The 23,328-nt window shown below is 37.5% G+C and overlaps 1 protein-coding gene across 7 annotated transcripts in view; it reads left to right on the forward strand.

Moving 5' to 3' along the window:
• Positions 1-23,328, forward strand: part of ARHGAP24 (Rho GTPase activating protein 24) — a 750,039-nt gene that overhangs the window by 532,625 nt on the left and 194,086 nt on the right. The window contains exon 2 of one of the 7 annotated variants that reach the window (XM_078068887.1): positions 1,417-1,504. The exons of the other annotated variants lie outside the window; for them this stretch is intronic. The gene's annotated coding sequence lies outside the window, so the exon portion shown is untranslated. The remainder of the gene's footprint in view (positions 1-1,416; positions 1,505-23,328) is intronic. 7 annotated transcript variants of the gene reach the window in all.

The raw sequence follows: 23,328 nt of genomic DNA on the forward strand, positions 1-23,328 counted from the left end.
AAGTAAGCCCTTTGATTATATTTGACAACTATGCACTTATCTAAAAAAGTTATTGCTTGTTACTATATTCCACAGGGAAGGATGGGGTAGGTTTATAAATGTTCAATTAATATTTGTTAAATAAGTGCATGAATGAATGAATGAATACATTTTAGAAAGGAAAATTTTAAAAAATACAATAAGAATATCACTCCTTCAGTCAGAGAAAAATAATTTCTTTATATATAAGTAGGAAATTTTACATGAAAGACACCAAATAAAAATTATTGTGCTGCTTTTATTTAACAAAAATATGTAATCAATAATAACAAGAATAAATTTGCATGTATGGTAAAAAAAATCTCGACAAATTGGAAATAGGGATCTGTGATAATAGTAATGTGTTTCTAGTTCAATATCATTGATAGTGGGTAGAAATATGAGGGGCGCCTGTGTGGCTCAGTCAGTTAAGTGTCTGTCTTTGGCTCAGGTCATGATCCCAGGGTCCTGGGATGGAGCCCTGCATCGGACTCCCTGCTCAGCATGGAGTCTGTTTCTCCCTCTCCCTCTGCCTATCCCCTGGCTTGTGCTCTCTCTTTGTCGCTCTCTCTCAAATAAATAAATAAATAAAATCTTAAAAAAAGAAATATTAAAGATTAACACCTGTCATAGCACCATCCCTTATAGTCCTCTAAAAGGACTAAGCGATGTCAGCGTCCTGAAACATAAAAATACTATGGAAAATCAACAAAGGTTAAGATTATTTCCTAATTATACAAGAAATTGGGCATTATAGAGAAACTTTCAGTATTAAGGATTTCAAAATGGAGTAAAATGTTTTCTCTGAGAACAGATGGTTCTCATATTGTAATTGTGTTACTGTTCTCTGCCAACTCCTGTGGGTATTATACAAGGATACACGGGGAAAAGGTAAACTATTTCCCTTTGGGTACACTACAGTAGTAGAAAGAGCGTTGAATTGGCAGTTCTGAAACCTGGTAAATATTCTTAGCTGTGGAATTAATTAGGTATGTGAATGACCTTGTACAAATCATATTTTCTCTGGGTATCAGTTTCCTCACCTATAAAATGAGGGCGTTGGGCTAAATTATATTTAAGGTCCTGATACGCTTTCTGTGGTTTTTTTTTTTTTTTTTTTTTTGTCTTTTTCCAAATGCTCAACTACTACATTATTTAAGGTATATTTCCTGGTTCCTTTTTTTTTTTTTTTTCCTCCCCTCTGTCTCTTTCTTCAATATATGGGATAGGAGGACACTGACTAAGTCTGAGGGGCGGGAGGAGGAAGAAACTTAGCTACAGGAAAGGTTTATATCCCTCTCTACAAGAAAACTTAAATATAGCTACTACAGCTTTGAAAGGAATGGTTTATGTCCAAACAGCATTTTCCAGACAAGCTCTGTACTTTTTTGCCAACAGAATTAACTTTAAACTGAACGCAGTAGACAGTTAAACAAGAGTCGGCACTGGAAACAGCTGTGAGTAGACAAGACCAGTTACTTATAAGGTACTGTTTTTTACTCATTGAAATCTCCTTCAGGGTTTATTTGCTTCGGGCACAGGGCACAAATATTCCGTGGTCATTTGACCTTTCCCCCCACCTCGCCTCTATTCTGAGAGAAAACACACTCTTTAAAATACCTTAGCTTCTTCGCTGTATTGTTTTGTGGCTGTTGATATTTAAAGCTCCTAGGATTGGGTTTTGTTTTGTTTTGTTTTGTTTTCAGGAAACTGATGGTCGTTGTTGTTATTTTATTTTGAAGCTTTGTCCTTTTTCGTATCTTGTCATGGGTGGTTTTATGTTTTGTTGTTCATGTCGCATAAAGAAAGATATGCTTTAATATTACGGAATGTGCAGAATGCTCTTGATTGAGGGGGAGGGATAGGCTAATTCATCTTCGACTGGAAGTATAGAGCCAGGATAGAGCCAATCAGACAGGAGGACCAAGACCGAGCAGCTCCAAGCACTTTAAACGGACTTGGGAAGGGCTCACTGACCTCATCACAGCTTGGTGGATCTGACCTGGAAAACACACAATTTTGAATCAGGATTTTACCTTTAATCTACTTCTATCGTTAATTGTTCATTTTAACCACTCCTTCCCTTCATTTCCACTTATTTAAAAAAAAATTCTGGCAAGCCTTTTTTTGTTTTTAATTTTCCTATGAAGTTTATCTTCGTTAAGCTCATCCATCTTAAATGGACAACATTTCCAAGATCTCAAATCACTGAGCTATGGAAGCTCTCAGAGCAGAAGAGAAATAGCCCAAAAGGGCAGTGAGGTGGACACTATCATCTAAAATGTCACTCTTTCCCGGGAGGCCTGACTAGTTAATAGATAATTACTGCTGCTGGTCAATAAACAAGGAATGAGACAATTAAGGAGCTCCACATTTGTGGACTTTCCAAAAAGTGAAGCTTACAAGTTTACCACGGAAAACCCCAGAAGTCTTAGAAAGAATGTAGACATTTTTGGATTGTTAACTTTCTGAAATCCAGTATATATTTTGAGATCTCTCTGAAGGGAACTAAATTCAATTTAACTTTCTCTTAATTACCCAGACTTCTCATCATGGATATACATTGTAGATATTATTGTAGATACATTGTAGATATAGATATTATTCTATAATGTAATGATACATTGGGGGCCTATTTTGTGGTATGTAAGGCTGTTACATCTTATATCAAAAGGTCACATAATCACTATGCTTTTTTAAATTGTATTATTTTTATAGGACTTTTTTTCCTCCTGTGTTCAGCATCCATATGGAAGTGTGACTTCTTATGGGTGCGGACAGTTTGCATTCTTCTAACAACTCCCTTCAACCTCAACCACGTCTTTATAATTATTATTTCTTTTGTGCTGTGCACAAGAAAACTAGAAAAAAAAAGTTTATAAAAAAATTATGGAAGGAATGAAAAGCAGTAACTTTACCTGAGGGTCCAAGAGATTCTCTTATGAGGAAAGTGCACGTGCCAAAGTGCATAGACCCAGTGACATCTATTTTAGGTGCTCAGGGGACTTTTGATTTGCATCCAAGTTCTTAGTTGTGTTCTGTAGGAGAATTTGCCGTGGAAGTGACTCTGGGATAATGAAGGCATTACTACATCAGATACAGAGAGTGTTGTTTGTTCTCCTTTTTATAAAGTTCCTGGAGGTATGTGTCAAGGAATCAGTGACTAACTACCTCAAGGGGCAGACTTAATATTAATCAAGTACTAAGTATTTTATTTTAGTTCCATTTACACATACGCTATTCACATGCATGCAGGGTGGGACACAGCATCCTAATGCTTTGTAGGAAAGAGTTAGGGAAGAGGAAAAAATACTCATCTTCTAGTCCATGCAGTTCTTCTGTGTGGAGATTATGCTTTAAGGAAAAAAGATATATTTTTCAATTGTCTCAATAATATCTTGATTTCTTTAATTCTATCCTCACTAACTCGCAATTTCTTTTAAGTTGAAAATACTATGAAGCCCTGAATTTTGTAGCAGAATATGTTTTCTTACCTTTCAGTATTTTTTATGTTGTGCACTGCAGAGCAAAAGGAATCACTGGTTTCTCAGTGATCTTGATAATTAATCCCACTTTACCTGTGAAAAAAATTAAAACTGGGTATATTAGACAAATACATGAAGCAATAAACTGAGTCTGGGGCAATTCTAAATTCCAACTTTAAGTAGTCCATTGCTAATGACTTGACCATACAGCTTTATTTAGAATTATGTGTGAGGACTTTTGTCTTAAAGGCCTATTTTGCTCATGTCATTTTTTTAAATACAAGTTTCATCTAGTCACTCTAGAAATTGTTACTGGGTGTTAAAGTATCTTGTGGTGTAAATGACAAACTATGTTTGAAACCATGAGTTCAGGGACTGCCTTTGTCTGCAGCATTGAATTTAGGGTCTACATAAGTTTAGAAGCATCGTCTAAAAGCTAGAGATTTTGCTTATTTTTGTTCCCTCATTCTTTCAGTTAAATGGCATGGGTTATTTTAAATAAAATGTTATTCCAATTGAAACATAACTCTTTAAAATTGAATATGCTATTTTAAGTCAATACAATGAAGCTTTTTTTTTTTTTTATACTTGATTGAGTCTTTCAGTTTAATCAAAATGTAATTTTCACAGGCTTACCTAATTAGGAAATCTGACATATGAAAGGATATGTATTTGACAAGGAGAACTATATTATCACAAGACCTAAACTTAAAATTCCTGAGAACTCAGTGCTTTGATGAATATACACTTATGAAGACTTCCATTTAGAAAGTGCTTTTTACAACTAGAAAGAGAAGAAGCCTGTAGGTGTTCACTGGTGATGCTTTATAAGGGTCTTTCTTGACACAGCCCTGTGAGACTGCTCCAGAAGCCCCAGAACAGAGCCCCTCATGAATTAGAATTCGGTGAGCAAATGTATGTATTTCAAGGAGCTGTCAAGTCCAATGCTGTAGGTTGTGGACAAGGAAGAGAAGCTATAAATATTGCCTTAGTTGTTGAACAGAGAAAGAGATAATTGCTTTCTTCTCATAAAAATCAGAATTGAGTTCATTTTCAATTTCAGCCTCTCAGGAAAGATGCTCTAATTGGCACAAGTATGTTCTTCTTTGTTGCCCTTTACTTAATGTACTAAATTGGACAATTTAAGAGGTGATGTGGTCAAAGACTAAGATTCTTTTTGTTCAATTTAGTCATGCAATAAATGTCTATTGAATGAATATAACTTCCAATCCTTAAATTAAAAGGGCATTAACAAAAAATAATACTAAACCATTATATTTTTCTTCATGTTTTATTATTGGAGCATTTGTTATTTAGTTTACTGTTGGGTTATGCGAAAACATAAAAACTTCATTAAGCGATACCATTAATAAATTATGAAATTGCTGTTAGCAAACAGCAATTTAGAACTATGAATTTCTATAGGTGCCTATAGTCAGTAATAATTTAAAAAGCAGAGTTGGAAGATATGAAGGCATCAGCCTTTTTCCTCTATCCTTTGTTTAGTTTGCCGAAGGTATTGTGGAATTTATAATTCATCTGTTACAAGCAGATGCTATTTTTAAAAGTAATAATAATAATTAATATTATTAATAATATTATTCTAGTAATATTATTTTATTAATATTATTTGATTTGTTATTATTATTGGGGAAAACACCAGGATATTAGAAGGACAGGTAAATGTGGCTGAATCTAAGACAGTTTTATAGGCCAAATATTATTTTGGTTATCTTAAAATTTTAGAGAGCAATTTTTAAAGATTATGTAAGTTATAGAGCTCTAGGCAAACAGTAATATCTTTACAAACTAACAAAAACAATAATAGTGTTTCTAAGGAAAAATTTCCATTTTGCTTTAGCTTCTCTCTCCAACCTGCTTGCTTTTGAGTGTGTTTAATACAAAGATGTGTTCTGCGGTCCTTCTCTGCAGTGTAGCTTGAGTCCAGCAGGGAAGATGGTGTCCGCAGGTCCTCCATCTCCACCCCTGAAAATGGTATAAGTTGGATTGAATACAGTTGAATACAAAGGAAAACAACCTCCCTGCAAACCTGGGGTATAAAATGCCCTACATAACTCATAAGAAAGCTAACAATTGTAATGATTATGAAGAGAATGACAATATAAAAGGAGAAATAAATTTTTTTAAAGATTTTATTTATTCATTTGAGAGAGAAAGAGTGAGAGAGTGCATGAGCAGAGGGAGAGGGACAAGCAGACTCCCTGCAGAGCAAGGAGCCCCACGTGGGACTCGATCCCAGGACCCTGGAATCATGACCTAGCTGAAGGCAGACGCTCAAACCGACTGAACCACGCAGGCGCCCCAAGGAGAAATAAATTATTGTCACCAATTTCACTCTCTAGTGGATTCATTCCTATTGTTAGATTTCTTTCTGTATCTGCGTATATAATATAGTATCAATATTTTGTTTTGTTTTACTTTTACAAAATTAGTTTAAACTGCAAATTTGGATTCCACCTGGCTTCATTTAACATTTTATTAGGAACTTTTTCTATATTATTCAGAACACTTTGGAAAAGAATAATATACAACTGCATACTATTCTATTCTGTGGCAATACCATACGTAACAGAATGCGCTCCCCATTGTTGGGGACCTACTTGTTTCGGTGTATTCTGTCATACATGAAATAAGAATAAGCATTCGTTTACATGTGATTTGTGGTCATTGGGTTATTTTAGAACTGTAATGACTTAGAAATCTGCAAGTCCAAGTCCCTGTTTTGGCAGTGCAGGGGAACTAAGTCCAGAAATATTGCTCATGTAGAACCCAGGCTTCCAGCATTGTCTCATTTCAATGTTCATCCAGAAGTAATGACTGCATGATAAATTCCCTCTGGGGCCAGAGGTGAAAGCATAATTTCCTTCTGTCTGAGTAAGAGGTCAACCATGTACCCTATTCTCTGAAAATCCCCAGGGAACAGAGGGTTCTCATACTAAAGAAAGAACTCAAGATTCCATGCCAGAAGTCTTTATGACACAAGGGGTGATAAACATATAATAGCTATGGGAACATTTTTAAATAGCTGTCACTTTGTTAATGAGTATTTGCTAAAGCATTTCCTGGGCCACTCGTGTTTATGGAACTTTCAAACAAAATATTTATCAGGATGAAACCAGGACTTGCTTCATAAATTATGTCCTTTTACTTGCACCTTTGCTTTTCCTCGGTGGGTAACCAATGTCCAGGCGTCTGCTACACGAAACAAACAAACACTCAACTTTCTCAACGAAGCTCTCTCTTCCTGATGCCAAGAAAAAAAATTTTTTTTTCTGTTTTTGCTTTCCCACCTCCCTCCGACTCTAAAACTCTTTGCACCTTGGCATTTATTTCTACCACAATACTGAAATTACCTCTCAGAGGTTGCTAAGGATGGCTGAATTAATGGTTAAACCCAGAGCATTTTAGCCATTGCTCACCTCTGCTTTTTCTGCCATTTATACTGTTTGCTGCCATGCTCTTCTTGAAATAGTTCTATCTTTTATGTTAGGGATCTTGCACGAGCCTACGGTTCCACCTTTCTTTTCTTCACTCTCTTGAGAGGGCTCCTGTCTTCTTCCCACCTCCTTGCTCTGGGTGTCTTTGTTTGTTTTATGTCCCTCCCATTATTCTATCTCCCTCAGAAGATTGCAGCCAGTCCCATGGCTTTGACTTAAAGTCCAGTCTAGAGATCTGGTCGGCAAGACCTCTTGGAACTCACAGTTAGTACAAGTTATGATAACAGGTTTCCTTTCTCTGGATGCGCAACACTTGTAGTAGGGTCTTTGACTTGGTGGGGAAGTGGGCTGGATTTCAGGCCCAGCTTGACCCCACAACCTTACGTGCCTGCCCTGCTTGTCAGAGCTCCCATTGCAAGGCTGTCTCAGATATGCCAGGACTTCGAACTCTATCATTCCCTCACTCCAACCAGTCCTTCATCTGTTATCTTCTTCCTCAATTCCTATGCAACCAGGTGACAGTTATTAGAGAATTTTAAAATCTATAGTCTTTGTTTTTTTTCATCCCCATGACCACTATCTTGCTCAGAATTCAATCTCTTCTTAACCCATTGTCTCCTTACTGGTCCGGGTCTCCCTCTCTCCAATCCTTTGCCACTCTGGTCTGTCTTCTACACTGTTGGGAACTTAAAGAAATATGTATATATGTCTTTTATATGTATGTATACATATTTCCCCTCCACACACCCTAAATTTTCAGGGAGTCCTTAGTAGATAGTTAAGAGCAGGACCTGTGGAGTTGAATTACAGGATTTGAGGCTTAGCTCTGGCACATTTTGCATCTATCATCGTATGCAGGTGACTTTAACATTTCTAAGCCTCCATTTCCTCACATAAAAGAAGTGTAATAAATGTGCCAATCATGGTTAACATGTATCAAACCCATATATGTGCGGGGGCCATAGTGGTCTGTGTTCTTTCCATGCCTTCCTTCATCCAGTACTCAAAAGAGTACATTTTATTAGATTTATACTAAACATTCCTTAAAAATGCAATCCAGATAATCTTAAAGAGACTGGTTTATTCTTTATGACTTCAATTTGTTTTTTTTTTTGTTTTTTTTTTAAGAAAGCTACTCTAAAGTTAAACCCAGATAATACCAGTAACCTTAGCCCAATTTAAACTGATGGTAAAACAAAAGTAAGTGGATGTTTTATTTCAGTTTGAGATGAAGGCATCTCCTGGCCCATTCTTTTCTTTTGCTGGAGGGGAGTTGGGTGGGGGGGAATGGACTAAATGGGTGATGGGTATTACCAATAAGCAGCTCCTGTGAATGAAAAAGAGGGTAGAGGGGCACCTGGGTCGCTCAGTCAGTTAAGCATCTGCCTTTGGCTCAGGTCGTGATCCTGGGGTCCTGGGATGGAGCCCCACTTGTTGTGATGAGTACTGGGTGTTATATGTAAGTGATGAATCACTGAATTCTCTTCTTGAAATGAATAGTGCACTATATGTTAACTAACTTGAATTTAAATAAAATTTTAGAAGAAAAAATGAAAAACAACAAAAAAGAAAGAGTAGCAAGAAAAGGAAAACTTTTTTTTAGTAATATTTGCGTGCTGCAAATAAACGCTTCTCTTTATTCGGTGTTTCTTTGTGATTTTCTTTATTTATCCTTTATGATTCAACCTTATAGTCACAAAACAAACAAGTGGAGTAGCCAGGAACCTATCCCAGGTTTTTAACAACAGGCTCTCTGCCTCATTTGCAGATTGCTTCTCTTTCTGTGAATTTAAGAATCAATGCAATGACATAATTAAATTTAAGTGGAAATACTCCAGAGTAATGACTAAGGGGTTTCAGATGTATGCCAGGAATATTATTTCACTATAATGTTATCTTAGAGTAATAGATTGATTTAGTTTTTCTAAATCGACACAAGCCTTTCACTTTGGGTAGATACACTGACCATTTTTCCTTGAATCCAATACCAGTTTTTTGAAAGCGATTGCTAGTGTCTTCTCCAGTGCTTTCCCCCAGAGACTAAGCTATTTCTGTCAGAGGACTTTGGCTCTTTCTTAGCATCAAAGGTTCTGTGGCTTATTTCATTTCCTTAATCTACTCAGTAATTACTTATGAATGGAAGTTGCATAAATCAAACAATAGGGACTTTGGATGGGGTCTTAAGGATCTTGTATTGAAGCCCCCACATATTTCATCTGACCAAAGCAGGCCAAACTAGGCTAAGAGACATATCAGTGATCATAAAGAAGTCTAAAGGATGTTTCCTCTCTAAGAATGCATACCTTGCAGTTTTACTCGCAACTTTTTGGAATGCATCGAATAGTCTAAAAATCACAATAGAAATAAATTTGAGTCTTCACTTTCCTTCTCCCTCCATCTTTCAGTGTCATGCAGGAATAGTTGGAATCCAGTGTGTGTATTAGAGATCCACCCCCTTTTCCTTTTTTCCTTTTTTTTTTTTTAAGATTTTATTTATTTATTTGAGAGAGAGAATGTGCGTGCGAGAGAGAGCATGAGCAGGGAAGAGAGGGAGAAGCCGGCTCCCTGCCAAGCAGGGAGCTGAATGTGGGGCTCCATCCCAGGACCCCAGGATCACGACCTGAGCCAAAGGCAGATGCTTAACTGACTGAGCCACCCAGGTGCCCTTCTACCCTCTTTTTCATTCACAGGAGCTGCTTATTGGTAGAGAAAACCTTCCAAATACTGTTTGCTTGACTTTAAACTTCCTCAGCTTTCCAAATGGGAATTACTGACATACATCACAAATAAAATAATGAAATATTTATGAATCATCCCGAAAGTGCAACTCCCAGTGCTCCACAGTGTTCTCTGAAGAAAAGTAACTGTGTCAGATATATATTTGTACATTTCAAAAAAAAAAATACTAACATTATGTTGTGCCAATATTATAATACGAAATACTGCACACACGCACACACAGACTGGGGACGTGACTTGGGAGAAGTACCTTTTCAAGAGTGAATGTTCTCCTCCCTCCACACAGATTTGTCACTTTCTCATATAAACACTGGGCCCCAGCCTTTATTCCATCTCCCCTTTGTATTATTTGCCACTCGTGGTGGCCTTTCGACCTACAGTGTTCCTCAGTCTTGTCTTTCTAGAGGTCATCTTCTTCTGAGATGCGCTCCCTGACTCCATCCCTACCCTTAACTCCCATGGCTGATCTCTATGGTTTTCACCACTTTGCACTTGAACTTCGTGCTTACTGGCCCACTTTCCTAGCCCAGCTGCACTGTTAGCTCCCTGAGGACAGGGACTTTGTCTAACAGGCTTGGATGACCAGTGCTTCATACAGTGCCTGCCACTGGATGACAAATTTAGGGGCCCAATATTGCTCTAGGCTTGTTGTTACAAAGGGGCATAAATCCCGTGTGAGGTATTCTCACACAAGGAGATGTTGAAGGATTAGCCAGCCTGTCTCAGCAGACATCTGGTTAGTCGAAAGGAAAGTATAAGAATATAAGCAAGAGCGGTGAGCTTCTTTCTTTTTCCCTCTGGGTAAAATATTCCAGGTTTTTGCTCTACATAGATTTTATTTCATATTTACTCAAATTTCATATTAAAGCCAATGGTCATTCAGATGTTCATTTTTTTTAAAACACCTTCACCCATTTCACCAAAATTAAACTTTGTCTGTCTCAGCTTCTTCACCATTTGTCAGAGTTTCAGCAGTCCCTTTATAGGATGGAGGCTTAGACTGAGTGCTGAAATTCAAGAAATATTTTGATATTCATTCATGGTCTGTCCCCTTACATTTTCTCAAATCTCATTCCTTTTATGACAAATACTGCTTCAGAAAAAAGATAATTCAGAAAAAACTGCTTTGGAGATTTTTGTTTGCAATGGTTTTTGAGTTTCAAAAGTTAACTCAATAAATCCTCAGGATCCAAAGTTTAAATGATAACAACAACAAAAAAACAGCAAAATAAAACCATTCTCCTTATCCCATCCCTAAAAGCAGATAATGGTTCTCACGGCAGGGGGCCAAAGAGAAGAATCAGAAGGAAACAAAGGGACATTAGCTGCTTGGAGGATGGTGGGATTCTGAGTCACCGTCTGCACCACTGCCTGAAGTGGGTACCTGGGAGACAGAATGGAAAACCTGGACCAGACTGAGGGAATCTAAGAACAGAGGATTCTCTGACTAACTTCCTGTATGAAGTACATGGAGGCTACAAACTCAAATCGTTGTTTAGTGCTGTTCCGCTTCGTACCGGGATATTCAAAATGGGTATGTAGGCAGACGTGTCCAAAACAACCTCCCAGGTTATCCCATGTCCTCAGTGCAGCCAAGAAAGGAGGAGAAGAAGCAGTGAGAGGCAAACCTGGAAAAGCCAGGGACAAAGCCAAGGAGGACTTTGTCCCAGGGTTTGTAGACTGAAGTCCAAGAACAGACAAGGAAATCAGCATCTCAGATATGCCTCTGTATGCAAAGGATGACGATCATGGAGCAGATTCCTACTCTCCTCCATCCAAGACCTGGAGCCCTAGATGTCTCCAACATCAGACGGCTCCCAGGAAAGTGGCGGCCCTGGGTTAACTAAGATTGCATTTCAGCCACCTGACAACGTAAAAGAATAAGGAAGTTACATTTTATACACTTGACTGTCTACCAACTGTCTACCAACATCCATTCCTTCCTTCTACATAAATCATTTTTTAACTTAAACCCATTATTTTCAGCTGCCTATTTTACTATAGAAAATGCTAATATACAAATAATGTTTTATAGTTTTGTCAAAAGTCTAAACTATACTTGTTTGTTTTTGCATTTGGAGCAATATCAAGGTTAGACAGACAAAGTATAGAATTTGACCTGTTTAGGTCTTGAGCATAGGGGTGAGAGGATTAGGGATGAAAAGAGTAAAATCTTTTAGGAGAATCTTATAGGAGAATCTCTACTCTAGACAGCTTAATAGAACTTCATTTTTTAGTTTCCATTTCATCCAAATTCTGATCTCTAAGGACCAGAAGCATCTGTTATGTCTCTATTCCTTACCAATGTTATCTTAAGTGACACAGAGAAAATACTGAAACTTGGGGTGCCTGGGTGGCTCAGTCAGTTAAGGGTCTGCCTTCAGCTCAGGTCATGATCCCAGGGTCCTGGGATCAAGCCCCACGTTGGGCTCCCTGCTCGGTGGGGAGCCTGCTTCTCCCTCTCACTCTGCCTGCTGTCCCCCCTGCCCCACCCCCCTACTTGTTCTCTCTCTTTCTCTGTCAAATAAAGAAATAAATAAAATATTTTTTTTTTAAAAAAAGGAAAGAAAATACTGAAACTTTGGTAAATTGCTCAGAAGGATTATTGCCAGCCTAAAAGTGCCTTATAAAGTGATCCCATACTGGTAATGAGGGATCCTTACCCAAGTTCTTTCTTAAAGCACAGCTAAGCTGCCCAAAAAGTAACATCTGCTCCAAGTCTATGGGCCCTATAGAGATCAAGGACAGAAAGGAAAAAAAATAAAATCACTTACTGGCTTTCTGAGGGGATTATAGTTTACTCAGAGTAAAGGCTAAATTTGGACTCACCAAGAAATTCCCTATGAAAATCTAAGTTCTTAACTCAACTGATATGAGAATTTTCCAAAGTATGGCCTGTTTAGGTTTTCACTGGTCCTCTGGGACATTTATGGAATTTCTTGGCCAAAACTTGGCAACTGTCTGTGTATGGCCCAGTTTCCTATTACCCAATGTGCAGACAGAGAGGGGATGGTATGCAGGGGTGGGGCAAGAGATTGTTACTCCATGCAAACGCAAATGCAAATGCAGGCTCTGAACAAAAATCTTTTCTGAAAGGCCAGGCAGGGCATCCCATAGGCTTAACAACATTGGGGTGTAATTTGGGGAAGCAGTCATATCAGGGGTACCATCATGTGGCAAATGAGATCTAGCCAGCCAGAGAGATGTCAGGCAATCAAAGAACAGTATTCTAAACAGGTCAAGCAGGCTTTTGCTTTCAGGGAAATCAGTCAGCAGATCAGTGGGAATTCAGGGGTAGGACCCTTCATAAGAGTGAAATGGAAAACAAAATGCAGGCTCATTGAGCAACTGGGTATCAGACACTAGATAGGAACTAAGACACCAAAAAAGCAAAAACTCAGGTTACAATAGGAGAACCCAAAATCTAATCCTAGAAAGTATGGAGCTAGCGTTGAGAGTCAAATGGTAGTAATCAGAGAAAGCCAGGTGTTCTGCAAGACTAGGCCTATTCTGGAACTCTGATATGCATGGTAGACTACCAGAAGGTCTTAGGGGTAGGGAAGTTAGTGCCGGCCATTTTAATTCATTCCCTAGACAGACTGTTCCTGGGGATTGGGATTATGTTTGTCCCTCCCTGAGATGCAATGTCGAGGATTCTTCAAAATTACCTTGAGAAGTCCTATTAAGCCATCAGTATGATTTTCTCTTCTGAAGACCACTAGATTTGTACATCTCCTTGCTTTAAGTTCTAAGTTAGAATGTTTTCTTTGCCTGTCTTCTAATGCCCTGGTTTTAAATATTCTTTTTTCTTGTCTTCTCTCAGTAAGCCTGTGGGTATTAGATGTTTTTAGAAGTTACAAAAAAATACCTGAAGAACTTAAAATGCAGATTTCTGGGCCTGTGCCCAGAGTACCTGATTCAGTAAACCTGGTATGGGACCTGGAATATGTATTTTAACAAAAACTCCAGGTGATTATGATGCAGGTTGTCCATGGACCACACTTTGAGAAGCCCTACTTTAAATCACCTAAATGCCTTGGGAAATCTGACAGTTCATTGGCCATATTACATCTCTCCAACTGCCTCCTGCTCTCCATCTAGCAATAAAAATTATTCCTTATCACATCACATATCTTGATTTCAGGTTCTAAAAACGGTCCTTATAATAATATCCTGGACCAAAACATGGAGAGTTTTAGAATACAATTCCAAATTCAAGATAGATTGTGTTTTGGCTGTCTTTAATTTTATTGTATCTACACTTCAAAGGGCAATTTATTTTTATTGAAATTTACATCTATTCTGGGATATGAAAATGCCTCCAATTTATACCTGAAATCTAAGATTGTATTCCCTTTACTTTTCCCAGGGTGAATTATCTCTCTTTCCAGTTTATTAGAGAAACAGTCTTTCAACCGCAAGCATAAAGACAGCTGCAGACTCTTGGTAGAAATTAAAAAGGAGTATTTGGAATATTTACAGTGTCTCTTTTAGACTTGGAGGCTGGGCAACAATCAGTCATCACATATGGGAAAGATTTACATTGCCTGAGTGGGCTCAAGTTTGATGTAGCATAAATGGTATTTCCCCAGATTTTCCATGGCCGCAGTCTATGCTCTTGTCTCTGCGGAGAAATATGCCGGGCTAGGGAATGATGAATAAGCATTCTTCCAGGCACTGTAGTCAGAGCCTTTTCTTTTTAGCCAAGTTTAGTGTGACTGTTTCACATATGATTTTGCTCTTTGTGAACTGGATTGGAAAAAATGAAAACCTGGTCTAAAAATAAAGATATCAAGCGTTTGACTACTAATCAGTAAACATTTGTTATTGCTAAGGTCTGTAAGAACCAAATAGCAGGCGTTGTGCTGCATATTAAGTCTAAATTCTGTTGTATGCTTATCCTTTTTAACCCAACAAAGAAATAAGGAATCACAGAAATGAAGGAACTCCATGAAATAGTGTATCAAGCAAATTTCCTTAAAAAAAAAAAAAAAGCAAACAATTAGAACTAATGTCCATATTTTGGGAATCTGTGCAGTCTTCTTAAAATGTTTAAAAAAATGAAAAAAAAAAAGAAGATAGTAGGAAGAGAAAAATGAAGGGGGGGAAATCGGAGGGGGAGATGAACCATGAGAAACTATGGACTCTGAGAAACAAACTGAGGGTTCTAGAGGGGAGGGGGTGGGGGATGGGTTAGCCTGGTGATGGGTATTAAAGAGGGCACGTATTGAATGGAGCACTGGGTGTTATACACAAACAATGAATCATGGAACACTACCTCAAAAACTAATGATGTAGTGTATGGTGATTAACATATCATAATAAAATAAAATTTAAAAAAATGTTTCTGATATTGGGCTTTTTTTTTTCAGCTTTATAAATTATGCCTCTGTGACATACACATGTACAGCATTAAGGCATATTTGAGGGTAAAGATAGAAGGCAATAATGTAAAAGATTGCTTGTTACCAAAAGTGGTTAGGATTTGAGAGGTAACCCCAGAAAAGAAATTATAGGTGTTAAAATACTGAGTCATGAATTGTGTTTGCCAAATATTTTCAACTGTCTACTTTCCAGTCACTTAATGGAATTCTACTTCTCCCCTCTTTTGAAATTAGTCATGGCCATATAACTTACTTTGGCCAATGAAAAGTGAACAGAAGTGATGTATCTCATTTTCAGGTAGAAGTTATAGGTACCACTGTCCAGATCATCCTGTGCCCTACTGCTCTGGGATTGTGGAAGCACACAGTCAGGTCCTTGATTGAGCTGAGGCCCCTGCTGACCCACATTGGACAACAGTGTGAGTCAAAAAAAAGTTGTGTTATGGAATTGCTTGTTAGTGCAGCAATATTCAGCTTATCCTGACTAGTACACATATAGACATGGAGGCAAAAAACACCCCAAGTGTTTTGACAGAAAATAGGGATTTACCAAGATGGAGGTTGTCAATAATATATGATTGTGCATTATATCATTTAAGGGAGCTATAGAGCCAACCTGATGGAAAGAATTGTGTTTGTTCAATTGTCGAGTCAGGACTGAGTACTAAGGAACTAAAAATATATTAAAAAATTATGTTCATGGCTATATATAACAGCAATATACAACAAAACTCTCAATAATGATGACCCTTGAACATTGAAAATGGGAGTGAATGGGATATTCTACTTTTCCTTTTAATAATTCAAACTTTTTTTATCAAGTGCACCTGAAGCAATTTTATATTTAAAAATACAAATATGGGAAAATTAAACACCACACCCCAGTAAAAATCTAAAGTTTTAACCATTTTTTAGATAAAGCATGGTAATCAGGATTAAGAGAATTCAGAATATGCTGGTCCTGAAGAACCTCCCGAAATCAAGGACTTACAAGAAAAATGGAATATCATACGTAACCTATATAAAAGCCAAGGCACACATGGTCTACTCGTAGCCTAGATTGCTTTAAAGAAACATTGCCCACTAATTGTAATTCTTAAAAAATCTAATGTAGTCTAAGTATGTTAGAGTATGTTCCAATTCTTGATTCATTGCATCATCTCTTAAAATTCTCTTACTTCTTTCAGTTGTTCCCCAAAACTTTTAATCCTCAAGAAAAATTTTTTTCCCTGAAATCCAGCGCATGGCCCCTCCTTTTCCTTTTCCTCTTTTTAAAATCCTCTCTTTCTACTTGAAGCAGTTTCTCTTCTTGATTTTCTCAGTTTTCTCTATCTGTTACCCAGATTCTACAAAGCCAAAGCCAAGAATGGAGCAGACTCTGAATGTTCTTTGGAGTGAAAAAAGCCAAGAGTCAAGGACAAAAATGCTATGTAGCAATCAAGAAGAGATAAAATGTGAAAAAGTTGTATTATATATTTTCTTTTTTTTTTTTCTATGTTTGACACAGTTATGAGAGATGAGTTTTCAAGGAACTACTCTTTGCTTATCTGTGGGAGTATCCATTGGTTACATTTTCTATATAGACAGGCCTCTTTTTAAAAATAAATATTGTGTATTTCCCCTTGAAAGAAGCTAGAACTAAGTAAAGGATAAACCATGTACTCTGGCCCAGCCCTCTATGGAGTACACAGCTTAATGGTATTTTGAAGAATATTATGACAATTTATGGATTATGTTCCAAAATGCTATTCACTTAGGAGACATTTCTGATATGTCTTCCCTCCCAACATCATCCCTGTTTATTTTCTCAGGAAATATCTGATCTCAAAGAGCTACTATAGTTCTTGTTTCAGAAATCCAAGATCATCAAGTTGATTTATTATAGTACAGTTGGAAGTTCTGTCAGATCTCATTGTTATGCACCATTGAAGTACATCAACAAATTGCATCCATCAACTAATATTTGGACTTGTTTAACTCTGTCATTATTTAATTAGTCTAAAAAAAATGTCACAGTAGGCAGAGAACTCATTGTTTTTCTGTATTAAAGAAATTCTTGTTGAAATAGAGGAATGTTTTTCCTGACCCCATAAATTAGAGACAGTAAGATAAATAGAGAGTTGACAGATATAAAAGAAGCAAAGTTACTTCCCAGTTATAGAACACCAATAAATTTTTAAGGAATGAAATTTTGTGTTCGTAGGAGGTCAGAAATGTTGCAGCATACAACATTCACTGCCCTCTCTACTTGCATGAACATGAAGTAGTACAGCATATATGTGCTTTAACTTTGTCTAGATAATAAGTTTGATGCAATTATTTGAATATGAACTATCTCTAAAATGTATATTTCAAGAAACTGCCAGCAATCATTCTAATGGCTGGTTTACAACAAGTTTCTATGATGAGGAATCCTTAAGGAAACAAAGTTGAGCATGTGCTATATCCCTAGATCTTAAGAGTATTGCTTCTTAGAGATAGATGTATGCTTTGATTTAGGAACATGGTTTTATTTATTTTATTTATTATTTTTTTATTTGTTTTGTTTTTAGAGAGGGAGAGGGAAGGCAGGGGAGGGGCAGAGGGAAAGGGAGGGAGAGAATCTTAAGCTGAGAGCATGGAACCTGACGCGGGGCTCAGTCTCAGTGCCCTGAGATCATGACCTGAGCTGAAATCAAGAGTCGACGCTTAACTGACTGAGCCACTGAGGTGCCCCAGGAACATGGTTTTAAAATGCTAGGGCTGCGAGGATCCTAAGCCTGCAAAACATTGCCCAGATAAATGAAAATGGGGTTAGTAGAAGTTTGAAACCTTATTCCCCACAAAATAATCAAAGGATAAGGTAGGCCTTCCTCTTTTAGTTCTGTTTATGGTACCTGGCAAACTCTTTTCCATCACATTCTATTTTTAAACAAGTTTTGACTCTTAAAACTATGACCCTTAGTTTGTATATACTCTTTTTTAGCTCAGATAAAATATGTGATAGAATGAGATTAGGCTGTTTCCTGTCACAAAAGTAGAATGCTCTTGTGAATACTTTGAAAAGAAGAAAGGAACAGTCCCTAAGTGTGTTTTCTTCAATATTAACCCACCACCCATGGTGCACTAGGTGTTGCCCAAGACACACACGCAGGAAGCTGTGTCTTCTTTGTAGGAATGTATAAGTCATTGTAAGCATATCTAGTACAGGGAAAAGAATAGCAACACAGTAGGGGAATAAATAAGGAGATTTTTTTTTAAAGATTTTATTTATTTATTTGACAGAGAGAGACACAGCGAGAGAGGGAACACAAGCAGGGGCAGTGGGAGAGGGAGAGGCAGGCTCCCCGCTGAGCAGGGAACCTGACGCCGGGCTCGATCCCAGGACCCTGGGATCATGACCTGAACCGAAGGCAGATGCTTAACGACTGAGCCACCCAGGCGCCCCAAGATGATTTTGAAAGAAATTTACTGAGGCTTCACCTGAGCAGAAAATGTGATTTATTTAGCAGCATGAGGTAATGAGTAAGAAGAAGTACCATATCCCTCTTGCTGTTTTCTTTAGGGAACAGCATTCCTCATGCTGAAAGGGAAAGGCATGTCTAACAGTTTAATGAAATGATCTAAATGTATATCAGAGAGAGGGAATAAAATCATACATTCTGGAAACTTGAGGAGAAAATCTTTTTTTTCTTTATTTTCAACAGAAGCATCTATTTTCTATTACTGTTTCTGTTGTTTTTAGAGTTGTTGGAGTCTACTGAAGGTAGCCTTGCAAGTCTTTTATAATGCGATACACATCTGTCAGGAGGCTGTCTGAATTCCACTGAAATAAAAAAGTGGTGGAATGAAAAAGATACCATATGCCACTAAAGATTATTTTGCTGATATTTTCAATATTTTTTGGTCGGATTAGTTAGGAAGCCAGTGGCATAATCAATAAAGCACAAAGGAAGAAAAAAATAACAGCCAAATATAATTGTAGTGTATGATGCTTTTAAAATGTTGGATTTTCAACATCTTAATGAAAAGGTTTTTACTTAAACATAATCTTGACTATCATAGGAAATTTCAATTATCTGATCTTTTAAATGATTAATACTGAGCCTATAAGTGTGTTTGATCCTCTGTCTCATCTCATCAGTGGCATAGTGAAATGTTGTTCTGCAACCGATAAAGTCTGCCCTCATGCACCTCTGGGGTTAGCCCCGTCAGGGAGCAACCTGAGAGGTCTAAGGACTCGGGGGAAGGAACATCACATCACATACTTAGCCAAAGATCTTTTCATGGGTGGTACACAACATCTAGTTGCAAGGGAGCCCCACCAAGTAAACAGAAGGGCGTCACCTCTCATTATCATATTTCTTCCATTCTGCATTAATTTTTCAACCTTCAACGTATTTGACATTGGCATCTGTCTCTGAATTGAAGTATACATTGATATAGAAATTCATACAAAAAAGCAAGAAACTATGGTAATAACCTAATGAGCTTTTCTTCATCATTGTCTATCTTGGCTCCATTTTCTCTTCTCTTCCTCTTTCTCCCACCGAAAGTGGCTTAGTGAGACATTGGGTTGTGGATTCCAATGAAGTAGAGTGTGAACTAGAGTCATGAGTGTAGATTATTCTGGTCCTCACTGTTTTTCTCCATAGTAGAGTAATAATGCCATTGTTAAAAGGCTGTTTTGGAGTCTAATGAAATAGCACATTAAAGTTTCTAGTAGAAAGAATAAGTAGCTGGGTCTCTTTCCCAGTGTTTTGGATGCCCATCAGGCTGCAATTCTGTTGGAACTTCTTATTTTTCCATCTCCCTCATATAAGCCTCCTTTTGCTGTTGTTAGATTAAGTGGGCTTCGATGAAAACAAAACAAAACAAAACAAAACAAAATAGACAATGCAATAACAAAAGCAGAAACAAAAAGATTCTTCTTCCATGTATACTGATACGAGTCTGAACATATTCTCAACTGAATGGAAAACTGTTTCTAGCTCTTTAGTTTCTGACTAATAAAGGCCATGTTTTAAGTACCCAAGATTTTAGTTTAAATATCAATTTAACCTTTCATTAAAAACACAAAAAAATTGAGATAAGAATACATGGATTCTTTCTAAATATCTATAAAACTCAGAGATATTAATGGCATAACACAATTAAGTCATTTCTTAAAAATAGCACATTAGCCATGAAAGCCTCAAATCTGTGTCATATTCCAAACCCTGTTGTACCCCAAACTACAGTGGCCAGACCTCTAATCCAAATAATTTAGAGTCTTTTGGACTCCTCTACATTTTTGAAGGAGAAAACAGGTTATTAACTCTTGGCCATATAGTGTCCTTGTCCCTTTTGTAGTGGTCATAGAAACACAAGTTAGGACCCAGACCCTTAAAGTTTGGTGACTCCTCCCACCCACTTTTTTGTTGGCAACAGACAATGTAGGCTTGTGAACATAAGTTTGACTCTACTTGTTTGGGTTTTAGTTACTATTTCTTTAAGTTTTGAAATGCTTATTGATCTGACTTTAGTGGCAAATTCTAACTAGCATATTTCTGTTTGTTATTATCTTAATTACTTGGAAATCAGTAGATAGGCAATAATTATTAAATATTCATATCCAAATCACCTTGGTCTTTCCTATATTTTTGCAGTCAGAATCGGAAACAAATCTATCTATATGCTATTTTCTCACTCAGTATCATTTAGGGACTGTAAAGATATTATTTTTTCTTTTCTTTCTTTCTTCTTCTTCTTCTTCTTCTTCTTCTTCTTTTCTTCTTCTTCTTCTTCTTCTTCTTCTTCTTCTTCTTCTTCTTCTTCTTCTTCTTCTTCTTCTTTTTCGTCTTCCTCTTCCTCTTCCTCTTCTTCTTCTTCTTCTTCTTCTTCTTCTTCTTCTTCATCTTCTTCTTTCTTCTTCTTCTTCTTTTTTTTTTGGAGAGGGAGAGAGAAAGAGGGCTGAGGAGCAGAGGGAGAGGGAGAGAGAGAATCTTAAGCAGGCTCCATGCCCCGCACCGAGCCTGACATGGGGCTCCATCTCACAACCTTGAGATCATGACCTGAGCCAAAATCAAGTGTCAGATGCTTAACCGACTGAGCCACCCAGGAGCCCCTATTTTTGCATTTTTAATTTGTCTACACAATTCATAGCTATTCTAAAAATAAAAGAGCTGCTTTCAATTAATATAGCATGGTGGAAAAAAAATCAGCTAAGAACCAACTTCTGTGCACAAATAAGACAATAAAAGCACAAAACCAAAACTAAAAATACCTTACAATATTTCTTTTCTTAAGGACACTCAGCTTACTGTATCTATATATTTTATTAAATCTGCTTTCACCATTCACACATGTTCATTTTGGATAGTATCTGGATCAATATAAGTGCACTAACTACTTAATGGTTACTTAGTTACATTGATTCAGCACCAGAGAGTGATTAGTATCAATTCCCTGAGAGAAGGAGTCTCTACTGCATGTTGTGAGGTGCCTGGCATGAAACAGGTCCTTTACACTAAAGCCCTGAATCAAAGTTGTGAAGTTTATTCATAGGGTTTTTAAAAATAATTTAAAGCATATTCCTGAGTATTACTATAATATCATTCTTGTGTAGCTGAGAAAAAGTTCTCTAGAATTTGAGTCAGTTTAATGAAGTCTGAATACTATCTATTTAACAAAAAATATTTGTAGGTCTTTCTAAGATCATTTAGTCTTTATTAACCTTATTAATTTTATGGATCTTATTTGTATCAGAACTCTTCTAGTGCCAGTTATAAAAACCCACCTATTGCCAACATCAGCATAAAGTGGAATTTATTAGATCACCAAATGGAAAAGTCCAAGGGTAGCTCAGCCCTCAGGCATGGTGTATCAAGCTGGGTCTAATCAGTAGAGAGAAACTGTATAATAATTTGAACAGGGAAAGTTTAATATGAAGAATTATTAATTATCACAGGGGATTAGAGCATCAGGTGATTGGCTAGTAAGAAATAAAAAGGTCTCAAGAATGTAGGCATAGCAGATGTAAGAAGTAGCCATGACTCCCAGAGGTGAGATTGGGAAAAGTCCAGCCCCAGACTGAGAGCCAGACCTTGTTGGAGAGGACATGGCCTTGGCTCACTGGATGGCTAAGCCTTCTGTCATGCTACACTGGCAGAACTTTCTGGAAGTTCTCCCATGGAACTTGCCTGAAATGCGCCCTCTAGGATGTGAGAAAATTCACGGAGAGGTAACTCCCTCACTGGAGGCACTAGGCTACAGAAGGGCCTAAGGAAGGACAGAGGGAAAATGCTGGCCACTGAATATCTGAGCCAGTACGCAGGGCAGATGCTTGATGCTGAGGAAGCCATCGTGCACTGGAGGACCTGGGTGCTAGAGAAGCTGCGGAGCCAGCACACAGGAACCAGGAAGCACAACCCATTTTCTTCTGCAGTGTTTCTCTGGTGCCCCCTACTGACAGCATCTAACATGATGCTGACTGGCATAGAAGCATTTTTAAAGGGACCATATCCATTTTCACAGAGCAGGCAAAAAGGATTAATCTAGAGCACATGTGGCAAGATCCAAAGATTCAAATGATATCTGCAAGATTTGCTTTTCCCCTCTTCCTCAGTATTGCTTTCCTTTCGGTTGGCTTCATTCTAATCTAGCTGCTTCCATGTTGTGGTACAATTATTTCAGCAGCAAAGGAGTTTTTCTTCTTGGTATTGTAACAAATATCCCATTATTGAGTTTGTCGACTTTGACTCTGATTAGCCTAACTTCTGCCACATGCCATCCCAAAGTCAGTGTGGCTGGGGGATGTGATGTTTTTAAACCTTATCTCACGTTATGCTTCCCCACCGTTAGCCTCATCAGAATGCTATCACTGGTCGAAAGTACTGGTGCTGGACAGACCAAAACAACTTGGAGTAAATAGGGGTATTATAGCTAGAAAGTAAACCCGCAGAATTTATTGCATGCCTTAAAAAATGGGCTTTATATCCTTTTGAGCTTCTTCATTTAAAAAAAAAATCATTTTTACAAGGGCCTAGGGTTTGAATGAAATTTAGATTGAGTTTGGTCAAATCCCTTGAGTGTACTACTAAAGAAAAAACAATGTCAATATTAAATTTTGAACCCAGGATTTCTGCTAAAAGAGAATCAAAGAGCTATAAAATATAACTTTTTTTAAAAAAGATGAGAGGCCATATTTACATAACTGAGCGTTCTTTCAGGAACAGCAGTATCTGTGTGCCGTCTGATACAACTCAACAACAGAAAGGAGTGAAC

The sequence above is a fragment of the Halichoerus grypus genome, chromosome 3, assembly GCF_964656455.1.
Source record: "Halichoerus grypus chromosome 3, mHalGry1.hap1.1, whole genome shotgun sequence".
Taxonomy (NCBI): Eukaryota; Metazoa; Chordata; class Mammalia; order Carnivora; family Phocidae; genus Halichoerus; species Halichoerus grypus.